This window comes from Balaenoptera musculus, chromosome 3, assembly GCF_009873245.2.
Source record: "Balaenoptera musculus isolate JJ_BM4_2016_0621 chromosome 3, mBalMus1.pri.v3, whole genome shotgun sequence".
Classification (NCBI taxonomy): domain Eukaryota; kingdom Metazoa; phylum Chordata; class Mammalia; order Artiodactyla; family Balaenopteridae; genus Balaenoptera; species Balaenoptera musculus.
In genome coordinates, this window is record NC_045787.1 from 40,734,732 (window position 1) to 40,750,515 (window position 15,784).

Genomic DNA, 15,784 nt, shown 5'->3' on the forward strand with positions numbered 1-15,784 from the left:
ATTTTTAATTGCCCTCTTAAAGGTTTAGATTTCCCCTAGCACGCCCCTATTTCCCTCACCCTAACCAGTACTGAGTTTTTTTTTTTTTTTTTTGGCTGTGCCATGTGGCTTGTGGGATCTTAGTTCCCCAACCAGGGATTGAACCTGGGCTCTTGGTAGTGAAAGCCTGGAGTCCTAACCACTGGACCACCAGGGAATTCCCAAAGCCTGAATGTTTTAATGTTTTAAATATTTGCCAATCCTACTGTTAAAAATCAATTAGTACTCCAGAATTTGAAAACTGAGCAAATCTGGCATGTGCATTGACATTAAGAAGCTGATGGGGAGTTCCCTGGTGGCACAGTGGTTAAGAATCCGCCTGCCAATGCAGGGGACACGGGTTTGAGCCCTGGTCCGGGAAGATCCCACATGCCACGGAGTAACAAAGCCTGTGTGCCACAACTACTGAGCTTGCGCTCTAGAGCCCGTGAGCCACAAGTACTGAGACCGTATGCCACAACTACTGAAGCCCGTGCACCTAGAGCCCGTGCTCTGCAACAAGAGAAGCCACTGCAGTGAGAAGCCTGTGCACTGCAACGAACAGTAGCCCCCGCTCGCCGCAACTAGAGAAAGCCCGTGCACAGCAACGAAGACCCAGCACAGCCAAAAAATTTAAAAAATTGTTTTAAATGAAAAGAAGCTGATGGGACACAAAAGTGTTTGTGATCCAAAAGTTGATTGAGTTTGCATTTCAAAGGACTAATGCAAGTGTTTTTCATCTACTTCATCTTTGAAACTGTGTTTTGCTTAGGTTAATATTTAAATAATTTTGCATTCTCTAAGTACCATCAGTCAATGAGTAAAGATGTGGCACAGAATCAATGGGAAGGGAAATACCCTATGATGGACATTTTCTTGCTAGTAATTCATAAAATAGGATCTGAGACCATTGGTTTATTAATTTATTAATTAGTCCATTAGTATTTAATATACTCTTAATGCATGCCAGGTACTACCTGACTTCCAAGAATTTCCAAAACCGTATAAAGGATAAGACACAAGTGCCAGTACATGGTAGGCGATTTGAGAATTGACTGTACTTGTGTAAAATTCATCCATTGCAATTTATATGATTTAACATTATAATAGATCACCTTTATTTTGGAAAACTTTATGATTTTACCTAAATAGTTAGATATTCAGGCAATATATCAATATAACATGCAGTTGCCAAAACTTTTGTTTCTTAAAAATTTATCTCAAAAAATAATCTAAAAAATTGGTTTTCTGATATAAGCCAGTCACAAAAACACAAATTCCACTTATAGGAGGTACCTAGAGTAGTCAGATTCATAGAGACAGAAAGTAGAATGGTGGTTGCTGGGCTGGGGAGAGGGGAAAATGGGACTTGTTTAATGGTTATAGAGTTTCGGTTTTGCTAGATGAATAGAGTTATGGAGAACAGCTGTAGAACAAGGGGAAGGTACTAAATACCACTAAACTGTACACTCAAATATTACTGAGACAGTACATTTTATGTTGTGTGTGTTTTACCACAATTTAAAAAAATCTAAAAAAATGGTTATCTACTAAGCAGTCATAGGAGAAAGTTACTGCAAACATTTATTGAGTGCCAACTCTGTTGGGCACTTCCATGCATCACCTTGTTTAATCCTCCCAACAACCCTCTGTGGTAGGTACTAATTGATCTATTTTGTAGGTGAAAAGACTAAGTAACTTGCCCAAAGTCACACAAACTGGGATTTGAGCCAGATTTATCTTTCTCCTGCGCCCTCATGCCCAGTAATTAAAGATGCGTGAGTGAGATGAAAGTGTTTTGCACTGTGAACACCATCTCAAATATTCTCTAAGGTAGACATGCCCATATTAAAAGTGACACAAGGACACAATTACTTAACTGGAATATAAAATTCCTAGAAACATTCACTGGCTTCCCCAGCTGAGGTTTATCTTACTAAACAATTAGGATTTTAATTCCCTTCCTTTCTTCCCTCTTTTCATTCTTTTTTTCTTTCAATATTAATGTCTACATCACGGTCACACGGAGCAGTACAACCTATGTTGAGGTAACTTATCATTAAAGCTGCCCCTGCCTGTACCATTCTTTCATTCAGAGAGGGCTGGGAAAGATCTGTAAGGGACAAAGGGCTTGCCCTGCCCATTCCTCCTCTAATGTGGGCCCTGGATGATATCACATAAAAAGTCATTTCCTGCTTGGTGCTTATCTCTAATGCTGACTAAATTATTAGCCTTACTTCCTTTACTTGTGTGTAATGGAATTTAGGAATAAAAGTAAAATCACTTCCTATTGGAGTTTATACTTAGGCCCCTTAAAGTTCATGTACTTGGACGCTTTTTTTGTCTCTGGGGACCATGAGATTGTTTGATGTAGAAAAAGAACAAGCCATTAAACATGTCATGCTGAAATTCAGTGAGAATCGTGGATTACTTACTCATGTTCTAGTGAATGTCTTTCGGACCCACAAACTTGCTGAAGTTTGGGAAGGAGTAAAACCTGACTCATACAGCCATGGAGGTTTTAAAATTAATTAAAAAGGATGGCTGTCGTTATAAACTAAAGCACCCCATGTGGCTCTGAGACAGGCTGGGACCTGGGCCCCTTTGCTGCAGGGCTCCAATACTTGCACATGGACACACCTCTCCTCGGGCAACAAAATACAAAGAAACTGTATGGGACTAAAAATAACTGCATGCATGTGCAGTTAGGGCAAATTCTGGACAAAAGATACAAAAGACCAAAAAACCCAACTGCCACTTTTGAAGCAAAAACAGGGTGCTGGGAGCAAAAGCAGGGTACTGCGCATGCCCCCGGCACTCAACACCACCAGAGGGGTGGGCAAAACACCTAAGTCACCCCTCCGGCCTGACCCCTGGACACACCTCTACCCTCACCCCATGTAAGGAACAAGCTTGCCGCCTCTCAGGGAGCGAGCAAGCAAGCAAGGGAAACTGTTGTTTGTTCTTGTTCCTCCCTGCGATAGCAGGGGCCCCAGTAAAGCCTTGCCTGAATTTCTTGTCTGGCCTCTAGTTAATTTCTATTGATTGCGGAAGGCCAAGAACCCTGGTCGGTATCAGCTCTTTGATGGTGTCCTGTGCAGCCTGCGGCAATGAAAAGAGCTCTGGACTTACATTCTCATTTTGGCAAGAGAATCTGGAGCTGCCTATCCCAAAGGGAGGCCGTGGCACCGAGTGACAAATCTCTATATGAGGCCTTCCCTGGTGGCGCAGTGGTTAAGAATCTGCCTGCCAATGCAGGGGACACGGGTTCGAGCCCTGGTCTGGGAAGATCCCACATGCCGTGGAGCAACAAGGCCCGTGAGCCACAACTACTGAGCCTGCGCGTCTGGAGCCTGTGCTCCGCAACAAGAGAGGCCGCGACAGTGAGAGGCCCGCGCACCGCGATGAAGAGTGGCCCCCGCTCGCTGCAACTGGAGAAAGCCCTCGCACAGAAACGAAGACCCAACACAGCCACAAATAAATAAATTAATTAATTAAAAAAAAAAATCTCTATGCGAAAGTGTAAACCATCAAGCATATTCCTTCAGGGTCCCTGTCCCATAAGGAGGGATAGTGGTGCCCGAATTTGTGTTCTTCATTAGGAGACCAGGCTGGTTATTGAGTAGCAACTACCAAGAGGGTGGCCTCTAAGAAGTTTACACTTAATCAGTTATAAATGTCCATATTTAGATGGCTCTATGATCAAGCGTCAAACTAGTAAACCAACCTTCACTGAAAACCGATCATCTCCTTTACCCCCTTTGATTATCAGAAATTTTCCCTTTGTCCCCCAAAACTTATTCATTCATTGTGAAATGCTGAAATAGGGTGCTTTTAATGCAACAAATAGAGAGTGACATTTGTTGGATAGAATTAATGGCCTTGAGAATGAAAATACTCAGGGTCTTCTGACTCTTAGCTTTTAAATAGACCTTGTGTGTCTTTATTATTCCCCTTATCAACAGGAAGCAGATATACAAAGGACAGAACCTGATACAAGGCAACAAGTTTTAAAATTTATATTTTTTTTCATCAGACCATGATTATTTGGGGAAGCTTAACATCCAGCTTGGATTTTTCTGAAATGAGGTTTTTGTTTTTCTGATGATAAAATTAATACCTGATAAGTAATACCTGATAAGTATTATAAAAACAATTGCTCCCATTTATAGAGCAGTTTTCCTTTACAGATGAAGCTCCCTGCTAAATGCTTGGCAACAATGAGCTCATTCCATCCTGACGGCCCCGTGGGGGAGGCACTAATATTACTCCATTTACTGACAAAGGTGCTCAGGCACCATGAGTGAGGTAACTGGCCAGAGGGATTTAAATCCAGGTCATCTAACTCCAGAACCTGTGTTCTTCATGATAATAGAGTCTCTGGTGTTTCTTTCTGGCTTGTCTTCTAAAAATATTATAAAGGCAGAAAAATTTTGCGTTAGATTTAAATATTCTTTATACCATTTGAGTAGAATATAGTGGTCATGAGAAAGGGAGCTATAAGAAAAGGGACCATCTCCTCTCCCCTGCCTTTTTAAAAAATATTTATTTATTTATTTATTTATTTTAGTCTGTGTCGGGTCTTAGTTGTGGCATGTGGGATCTTTTGTTGCGGTGCGTGGGCTCCTCTCTAGTTGTACCACGTGGGCCTAGTTGCCCCGTGGCATGTGGGGTCTCAGTTCCCCCACCAGCGATTGAACTCATGTCTCCTGCATTGGAAGGCAGATTCTTAACCCCTGGACCACCAGGGAAGTCCCTCCCCTGCCTTTTGGATGCACGATCTCAGGCTAGGACTCCACCTGATGCTCCCCCTTTGTAATCCATGTCAAAGTAGCTCTAACCCTGGCAGGGCTGGTTTGACCTTTTAGGAGACCCCTTGAGAGCCCATTTCTACAGTTTCCCCCATGATTTTTTATGGGTCTGATTCTTTATATTTCCCTTTCTGTTTGAAATAGCTTGAATAATTTCTTTTTCCTGGAGCTGAACCCTGGACTCATGTGACATATCTATTATATGCATATATAATTTTTATAATTGAAACCAGATACAGGTTTACAAATTGCTTTTTTCAACTTAATGTTTTCTCATAACTTTTAACAAATTTTATAATTAAGTGTTTACTAGTTGTATGATATTCCTTCATATAAATGTAGCATCATTTATCTTCTATTACTTTATTAATGGACATTTAGATTCTTTTCAGATTTTTACTCTTATAAATGAGTACTTTTTTTGACATAGTGCATTAGTTTTCTATTGCTGGCATAACAGATTGCTATAGACCTGATGGCTTAACACAACACAAACTTACCTTGAAGTTTGGGAAGCCAGAAGTCCAAAATGACCCTCACTGGGCTGAATTCTAGGTGTTGGCAGGACTGCATTCATGCTGGAGGTTCTAGGGGAGGATCTCTTTCCTTGCTTTTTCCAGCTTCTTGAGGCTGCCCACATTCCTTGGCTCCTGGACTCTTCCCTCTTCAAAGACAACAATGGCTGGTTGAATCCTTCTCACAGTGCATCACTCTGACACTGACTCTCCTGTCCCCTTCTTTCACTTATAAGACCCTAGTGATTACACTGGGTCTACCTAGGTAATCTATGATAATCTCTCTGTCTCAAAGTCATCTGATCAGCAACCTCAGTTCCACCTGCAGCCTGACTCCTCCCTGCCATGTAACATAACATATTCACAGGTTCTAGGAACTAGGATGTGCGGGCACCGTTTGGGAGAAGCATGATTCTGCCTACCACATGCAGTAATTCTGCTTTGAAGAGTCCATCCAGCAGAAAGAAGCAGAGATGCAGATAAAGGAAAATTTGAAAGCTTCTGACATGTCGAATATAATTGTACCAACTTATATCCCATTTACAAATTAAAAACATTCCCATCTCATTCTCACCACAGTATTGCTAGCACGGAGTATTACTATTCCTCAATGTCTTTCCAACATCCAACATTGTAATAAATACAACACCCACATGTGATAGAAAATTCAAACGGTACAAAAGAGTACACAGTGCAAAGTAAGTCTCCTGCTTACCTGTATCCTCCAGAGGCAACCACTGATGCCAGTTTTTTATATATCATTGTAGAGATATTCTGTACATTTATAAGCACATGTGTAGATGTGTCCCTCCTTTTTACATAAATGGTAGTATACTATGCACGTTCTTCTGATCTCCTCATAGGTTTTTGAAATAGGATTGGTGTGGGTAAATAAATACACTATCTCTGATCTAGAAGTTCTATATGTTCTAAAATAGCCACAATTAAGATTTGTTTTATTTTAGTGAATGATGGACCATATAGAAACCCTCTTGTTTTTTACTTACAAGCATGAGTGCATTAGGATTCCATTTTTTGTAGGTGCAAAGGCATATTGAAAGAAGTTCAATCTCTAAAGAGATATGCAACTCCATTATTAGATCTTAATGTTGTGTTTACACTATGAAAATGGATGGTGTGTTCTGTAATAAGAAAACAGTAGCTGTTTCAAGCTCAGACAAACTTACAGCAATATATCAAAATGTGAAATAAAGCAGATTTTTCTACTATGAACTCATATTTTTATAAAGAATTATACTGTCACCACATCTAATAATCTCTTTCTGAAACTCTCTGTAGCATTCCCCAACTGTGGTTTGGAAGATAACAGTTGTTATGGAAAAAAAATCTATTATCAAAGAAATTCAACCCAGCTTCCTTATATTCAAATAATAATCAGTTATAAAACATAGAGAAGGGCTTCCCTGGTGGCGCAGTGGTTGAGAATCTGCCTGCTAATGCAGGGGACACGGGTTCGAGCCCAGGTCTGGGAAGATCCCACATGCCGCGGAGCAACTGGGCCCGTGAGCCACAACTACTGAGCCTGCGCGTCTGGAGCCTGTGCTCCGCAACAAGAGAGGCCGTGATAGTGACAGGCCCGCGCACTGCGATGAAGAGTGGCCCCCGCTTGCCACAACTAGAGAAAGCCCTCACACAGAAACGAAGACCCAACACAGCCAAAAATAAATAATAAATAAATAAATTAAAAAGAAAATAGAGAAAAAATATAGCATTCACAATAGTAGCAAAAATTGAACACATAGGAAAAAACATTAAACACATAAAAATAAGCTATGAAGTTTTATGAGACTATTAAAGAGGGTGAATAAATGGAGAGATATAATTTTTTTAAAAGTATAGACTCTTAAAAATAATACAACTTTCCTCTGGTCTCTACATTTAATATAAACACAATCAAAACTCCAATAAATTTTTGAAGAAAATTATTAAAATGATGCTAAACTTTATCTGGTAATTAAAGTGTGCTATCCTAGAGAAGAAGAGTACAAAAGAAATTTCTTCGTCTTCTAGATATTGAGCCTTATTATAAAGTTACAATAATTATAATAGTATGATACGGAGACAGAACTAAACAGATCAATGGAACAGAATATGAAGTCTAGAAATGGACTTTAATTTTAAAGAAAACATGTAGATGCAAAAGAAGGTCCTCAAATCATTGCAGAAAAGATATCATTATTCATAAATAAATTGGGACCAATTTGCTTCCTGTTTGAAAAGAAAACAAATTATAATCCTTACAAAAGTATAAATCCTTACGATCAGATTTATTTACAAAACATAAACCATAAACATTTACTGGAATGTTGTTATACCCTTGGGAAAAGAAATAATTTTGCTTCTCTAATTTTCTTCTCTAGGATTTGACAAAACATTCCATTCCACCCCACACTCTTTCTTTAGATTTGTCAAACTTGTGCAAGTACAATCAAATTTTGCTGACTTGGGAACGAAGGTGACAGCCTTATTTAAGCAGAAGCATGGATTTTAGTGTGTGTGTGTGTGTGTGTGTGTATGGCAGGGAGAGTGGATGGTGTGCTTTGGTTCTCGGGAATTGTGTGTGAGGACAAAGGTCACTGGGAAATGAACTAGAGTGAGGTTTTTCTGGCCCAGGAAAGGTTGGGGAAGAGTAGAGTGTGAAGGATCCTGTCGGAGCTGTATGTACAGTGAAGGCCAATCAGAGGGAGACCTGAAACAGGCAGAGACTATCATATAAATTTTGAAGTAGGCAGGTTTAGGGCTTTCCCCAGCCCGAAACTGCCTTGGCTGGGAGTTGAGGATGTTTCATTTTGTTCTTATGAAAACATCAGGGCAATGTGATGAACAAAAGGAAAGGCAGGGAAGAACAAAAGGAAGGCGCTGGAAGGATGTGTTTTGCTTTGCACTGCATGTCCTACTCTCTTTATAGAAACCAGAGCCACTTAAGTAGTTCACTCTAAACCACCAGAGTATCTGCTAATAGGCAAGTGAGTACAGACAAGATCACAGATTTAGCAGAAGTGGCTATTGGCTGTAAACAGAGTGATGGCACCCTGTAGGATACTCAGGAAGTATCCCATGCTGGCCCAGCCTCTCAGAGCACCTTGGCACCCACTTCTTGACCGGTGTCTTGGGGCTCCCTCCACCTCTGTGGGGGCCGCTGGGTGCCAGTTATGCCTGGGATCTCTGCGTGGAATATTCTGTGGAAGTGGGGAGTTGCTGCTGGAAAGGAATGTTGGTCCTTGGGTTTGGGAACTTCTCCTGTGTGTAATGAGTGCCTTCCTCCCTAATGTACTATTTGCTTTTACAGTTTCCTTAGAAACCATGCATGTAATACTTAACTCACCCTTGGCTCCATCCTGACACATTTTTTGTGGAAGTCACAAGAACTGTTCTTTTTAATTGTGGCCTTTTGCTTCTCCCCGCATTCCCTCGGTCTCCAAAGTGTGACCATTCAAGAGCGCCAAGGCCTCATTTGTCAAGCCAAGATTTGTGTCTGTGCCCTTGGCAGGACTTGTTGTTAACCTTTAAATACTACATCTCTGAAGGAAATGGATGTGCTCTAGTGACACACTTTATGTTAGAGACTTTGTTGGCAGTGGTAGAAATACCATCAGCAGTACGCAGGCCCAGTTCCGTGGCATGTGTGGGCAACCCCATGCCGAGCCATGGAGATGCATAAGCTGTGCCCTTGCCACATCACCTGGTCTCCATCGTCAGGCCCCCAGTGGACACTCCCACTTCTCTTGTTGTCCTTTCCACCTTCTCTCCACCCCAAACTTCTTCACAACCACTGCCCTACCCATTCCCAAAGGAGGGGGAGCTCTGGGTCTGAAGGAGGACAGTGCCCAAGAAAGTGCCCAAACCTCTTTTTTAGTTCCTGCTACTTCCATATAACCCAGCCCTGAAGAGACTAGACTTAGCCGTGGGAGTGCCAGGTGACTTAGCTAAAACGAGCTTTGGTTGCAAAATAATTTGGGTGTTGATTATAGTTATGGTACAGAGAGGCCTCAACCTTCATTACTTGTGGCTGGAAACACAACCCCCATATTTAAGTGGTACATTTTTTCTAAACAAAAAGTGTCTTCTTTTTTCCTGATTGTCTGAGTAATATGAACTCATTGTAAAAAGAATTGAGAAAATACAGAAGGATGTAAAGAAGAGGGTATCCATCCCCACCCCTGCCCTCAAATAATCTTGGTTAACAGTTTGGGGTCAAATTTTCTAGGCTTTTCCTATGCATGCACATACATTCATACTTAAAAAAAAGTGTGACTGTACCATTCATGATGTTTTGTAAACCATCTGATCTATTGCCACACAAAACCAACCTAAAACTTAGAGGTATAAAAGAGCAACCATTTTATTATAGCTCATGAATTCTCTAGGTGAGGAGTTTGGAGAGGACATAGCTGGGATATCTTGCCTCTTCTCCATGAAGTCCAGGGCATCAGCTGGGAAAACTCAAATGGCTGGGGGTAACTGGAGCATCTGGGGTCTGAAAATACCTAGAGGCTTCTTTCTTCGCTCACAGAGCTAGCACCTGGTTTGGGCTCAGTGAGATTTTGAACTCAGCTGCCATTGTTGACAAAAGTACCTGCGTGTGACTTTTCCATGTGGTTTGAGCTTCCTCACAACATGGTAGATGCAGGGTAGTTGAAGCTAATGACTAATCTAATGATTGATGTCCTTATAAGAAGAGAGAAATTTGGACTCAGGCACACAGCCACAGGGGGAGTATGCCATGTTAAGATGGGGGTGATATATCTACAAGCCAAGGAATATCAAGGATTGCCAGCAACCACCAAAAGCTGGGAAGAGCCAAGGAAGGACCGTCCCCTAGAACCTTCAGAGAGAACAAGTTCCTGCTGACACCTTGATTTTGGATTTCTGTCCTCTAGAGCTGTAAGAGAATAAATATCTGTTGTTTTAAGCCACCAAAGTTTATGACAAGTACTTTGTTACAACAGCCCTAGGAAGAAAACGCAGTTACCCACCCATATCGACATAAATCTGCATCATAATTTCATAGTTGCACACTAACCATAGAACGCTTAATCATCATTTACTTAATCAATCTTAGATAGGTCTAAGAAATTTCGTTCAATAATTAGCATGGGAGGGCTTCCCTGGTGGCGCAGTGGTTGAGAATCTGCCTGCCAATGCAGGGGACACGGGTTCGAGCCCTGGTCTGGGAAGATCCCACATGCCGTGGAGCAACTAAGCCCGTGCGCCACAACTACTGAGCCTGCGCTCCGCAACAAGAGAGGCTGCGATAGTGAGAGGCCCGCACACCGCGATGAAGAGTGGCCCCCGCTCGCCACAACTGGAGAAAGCCCTCGCACAGAAACGAAGACCCAACACAGCCAAAAATAAATAAATAAATTAATAAATAAAAAAAAAATTAGCATGGGATTATAGTCTATGCAATTAAGTGGGTGACTCATAATCTCTCTCACAGACTTACTTTGTTTCCTCCACAGGGGCCTAGCATTCAATGCATATCAATTAATTTGTAATCACCAATACGAGAGTACCAGAAAATACAAAGTTTGATCACCTACAAGTATTATATTAAAGGATTTCAAATATTAAGGATATTAAGGATTTCAGGAAAGTCCTGTCACTTCTGGAAAACTGCTTGGTTAGGTGACTGCAGGAACAGGTTAAAACTTCAACCTAACAGAGCACTCCTCTAAAACATCAAATATTTTAAAGTGAAAGTGATTGTAGTACAAAAAGGTTAAATCCCATGGCTCCTCACTGATGGGATACTTCCAGTTGCCCAGCCACAAAAGGAGTTTTAAACATCTAAGCCTCTTTGCCAAGTGTTAAGAAATGACTCAAATGTAATCCTGGCAGACGACTAAAGAAACGTACCCTGTGCATTCTAGACCTTTTCTGCTGCTTCTTTATGACTTCTGGGTTGGATGAGGCCTCCTGTGTTTTCCTTCTCAAGTTCAGTTCTCTGTTTGTTTCTTGGCTCCATTTGTGACTTCCTCCACGCAGAAGGGCGGGCATGGGGCAAACCTGGAAAGGAACCACGGTTGCCCCTCCTTGTCCCTCACGGTGTCAAGTCAGAGCAGCAGGTGAAGTGCTTATTTCTGTAGATTACGAGGCTGCATGCCCTTCCAAACTCCTCTCTTCTTTTCTTCCATAGACCACGAGTCTTCTCCAAAAGTGCCTGTGGGAAAAAAAATAAAGCCTGTTTTAACTCTAAGATGCTTGGCAGTGCTTTTGCTATTTTCAAAAAGTCTTTAGCTTCTTTGAACACAACGGTCTGGACAACTGTTTGGAGCGCAACAAAAACTGCTCTGAATCCTTAGTTCAGTGTGGAAATCCAAAGAAAATCGTGCTGCACACGTAGGTGCTCGTTGAGGGCTACCTGATGGGAAGGGGTTGAAATTTTCACATTTTCTGAACATCCGGGTGGTGGTGTCCTCGGGAAATGCCCCCAGAGTGACCCCCCCCATTTCCCTCGGGGCAAATGGAAGTGTATCTGCTACCTGGATGGAGAGGTCTTTTTGCTGCTCCCGGAGGCTGAGTTCTGTGTCTGGATGGGCGGGGCCTCCCCTGTGGCTCGCCGCTGTGCTGGCTCCCAGCAGGCTGGAAGTCCCTCCTTGCGAGGCTGCGTTTGGGTGGGGTGGGAGGGTGAGGAGCGAGTCTGGGCGCTGCACACTTGCCCTTTCTACTCCCCTGCAAACGACAGCTGAGTGTTTGTTGGACCCCTACTCTGCATCACACTCTAGGATCAACCAGATAACCAACCCGGCTGGAGGGAAGTCACTAAGTGCCTCCCCAAGATCTAGTTTCCTTTCTTTGCTAATAGAGCCCTAATTTTTGTGTGTGTGGGCGGATGGAGGAGATGACAACCTGTTCAGCCCTAGGTGATTGATTTATTCATGTCGCCAGCCTCCCGTAGAGGTGACCATGTAACTGTTCAGATGAATCTTGATCTTAAGGATAGCAGATTGTAGTTTCTAAAACTGGTCACAGCAATACTTTCAGCCCTATCTGTTCCTCCAGCTCCTCACCACCCCCGCCCCTCCAACTTTGTCACTGCTTGATGAACTGAATGTGGTGAACGTGATCCTGTGTGACTCCTGGAGCAGGGTCATGAAAGGTGCTCTGGCTGCCACCTGGCTCTGGCTCTCCTGGGACACATGCCTTTGGAGTCCCGAGGTGTCCTGTGAGCAGTCCAGCTACCCTGCAGCCACTGTGCTGGAGGGAAAGAGAGGGATGCCCAGTGAACCCAGCTGTTTGAGTCTTCCTAGTCCTGGTGCTGAATATCTGAGTGGACGAGTCCTAGGATGATTCCAGCCACCCGCCCCCCTGCTTCGAGTCTGCCAGTCGAGGCTGTAGACAAGGTGCATCAGAGACAAGCCACCTCCCCACGTGTATAGTCCTGATCCATGGAATCCATGGGCATCATGAGTGGTTGGTCCATGCCACTAAGTTTTGTGGGGTTGTGTTATGTAACCATAGTGACTGGAACACAAGGCAACTATGGGTTGCATGTATCCTTGAGGCTTGGGGTCCTTGGGATGTAGTGGTTTGGACCCCTCTCAGCAGAGTGGCCAGTGGGAATGAAGTCCCTGGAGAGTTTCACAGCCTCTGATTCCCCATCTGAACTAGGTGGCTGGGTTCGATCAGAATAGACCTCAGCCCGCTGGGATCATTAGCCTTTGCCCTGATGGTACTGGTGAGGACCAAGGACAGAACAGTTTGTTGACGACTTTTGGCTGCTTCAGCACCATCCTCCCTTTCTGGTCCTCAGAGTAGCATCTAATTCATCAGAGTAGCAGCGTGAACTTCAAACCATGGCTGAACGATGCAAGGATCATTCCCCTTCCTCCTAATGGGGCCACAGCAGCCCTGGAGCCTGGTGTTTATTTGGTGTGGAGCAAATAGCTGTGTTGTTCTAAGTGAGGGTTCGATTCTGAGCTTGATTTTAAACCTCAGTCCTCTAACTCCATCAAGGCTAAGCCAGGACACCTTGGCAAGTCATTCATCTTCTCAGAAAGTGTTTCCCATCTGTAAGAAGGGAGATGAGAAAACCCATGCACAGAATTAGTATGAGGATGAGGAACACTTAGATGTTTTGTGAATCCGTATTAAAATAGCACTCTGCCCATCTCCCATCCCCTACTGCTCTAGCAATGGCAGGAGAAAACTTAGGAGGCAATGTATTCTGGAAAGCGCAAATCGAAGCTAGCTCGAGGGAGACAGAGCAGAATCCTAGGTCTAGGACTTTGCTTTTGGTAGGGCCTCATTTTTATGGAGAAGAAAATTGGAGCCCAGAGAGATTAAGCAACTTGCCCATAGTCACACAGCTAATTTATGGGAGGGCTAGGATTTGTATTTAAGTCCTTGTTGTTCTTTCAGCCACATTAAGCTGAACAAAGTAACTCAGGAGAAGGGATGCAAGAGGTTAAAGCAGATGTAGGGATGAAGTGGGATCCAGTAAGAGCTGAGGGCTTGGCCTTCCTGAAGGCAAGTGAAAAACTGAGACAGAGTGGCTGAAGTTCTGGAAAGGCCAGGAGGAAGGGGGAGGAATTACACATAGTTGTTTCCTTCCGTCTCCTTCTGGGTTTTGTGTGCAGGAACTGAGCAAGCGGCTACAACACCATGTGTGGTTGTTGAAACTCCCATGAATTTTGAGAGCCCATGGTGTGAAGTAAACTAGGTCAGATCCAAGCCTGACACAAAGCAGAAAGAATGCCACAGATTTGCAAGTTGTTACACAAAGTGCCCTGTTTGCTCCCAGGCTTGCTGGGTCCTACCTCCTTCCCATCTGTAATTAAAGCTCTTCAGGAGGGGCTGGGTCTACGGCTGTGGAAAATCAGTGCGCTATTTCTGGATGTCAGGTGAGCTCCATGCCTCTCAACTCTTCAACCTAAGCCCATTAATCAAGTCTGTTGACTTAATTTACTTTTGAAACAAACACATCCATTACAAAGTGATACATCACAAACATTTCCACTTCCCAAGTGCCAGGGGAGTTAGCCCAGAGAAGACAGGAGAATTAAGCCTTTCTCTAAACAGAAACATTCTCCCTTGTAAAACCGGAGACAGAAGATAGGATCTGAGAGCGTTGACTGGCTTCTGTGCTGGAGATGCCAATCATTTCTTCTTTGCTCCCAGGACCCACAGCAGAGGCCCCAGGGCCCTGACCACCCTGCCTCCAAAGCAGCAGCTGGTCAGCCCTTGGGGAGCCCAGCCGATTCTCCAGCTGTGTGTGTACTTGGGAACAGGAAGCGATAGGCAGTGAGCTGAAAGCCATATAGACCAAGGAGCTGAAGCTGCATTTTTTTAAAATTAATTAATTAATTTATTTATGGCTGTGTTGGGTCTTCGTTTCTGTGCGAGGGCTTTCTCTAGTTGTGGCAAGTGGGGGCCACTCTTCATCGCGGTGCGCGGGCCTCTCACTATCGCGGCCTCTCTTGTTGTGGAGCACAGGCTCCAGACGCGCAGGCTCAGTAATTGTGGCTCACTGGCCTAGTTGCTCCGCGGCACGTGGGATCCTCCCAGACCAGGGCTCGAACCCCTGTCCCCTGCACTGGCAGGCGGATTCTTAACCACTGCGCCACCAGGGAAGCCCTGAAGCTGCATTTTTTTTTAAATGGTAGGTTTCTGCTTTTAAGATTTATTATTTTTTTTATTGATTGATTGATTGGTCGCTATGTTGGGTCTTCGTTTCTGTGCAAGGGCTTTCTCTAGTTGCGGCAAGCGGGGGCCACTCTTCATCGCGGTGCGCGGGCCTCTCACTATCACGGCCTCTCCTGTTGCGAAGCACAGGCTCCAGACGCGCAGGCTCAGTAGTTGTGGCTCACGGGCCTAGTTGCTCCGTGGCATGTGGGATCTTCCCAGACCAGGGCTCGAGCCCGTGTCCCCTGCATTAGCAGGCAGATTCTCAACCACTGCGCCACCAGGGAAGCCCTGAAGCTGCATTTTTGACTGATCTCCGGAGAGACCAGAATGAATCAGTTGTACAGCAGCAGCGAGAGGTCCTACTGCCCCAGGGAGAGAGACGGTGATGGAGAGAAGTTACCCGGTTGCAGATGCTTCCCTGCTGTCTGCGTGAGGCTTGCTGTACTTCCTGCTCTGGTCTGGCAAGATGTCCCTGAACCCTTAGAATAATTTCCTCCTCATTTCTATGAGCTTGAGAGGTTTCTATCTCCTGCAACCAAATGCTTTTCTTTATTAAGATACCTACTGTGTGCAATTCCAGGTTCTCTGGAGAGAGTCAAGAATGATCAACATAAGGTAGCTAATTGATCCCTTTGAAATAACCTCCATGTCTTTAGTTCCTTCTTAAGTATACCCACACTTATCTACCATCCTGTTTCACTTACCATATCGTTTAACCAGTTTATTATTTACTAATTATTCAAAGTTTGTTCATCTTTACTCTCTAACTGGACTGAAAATGGCCTGATG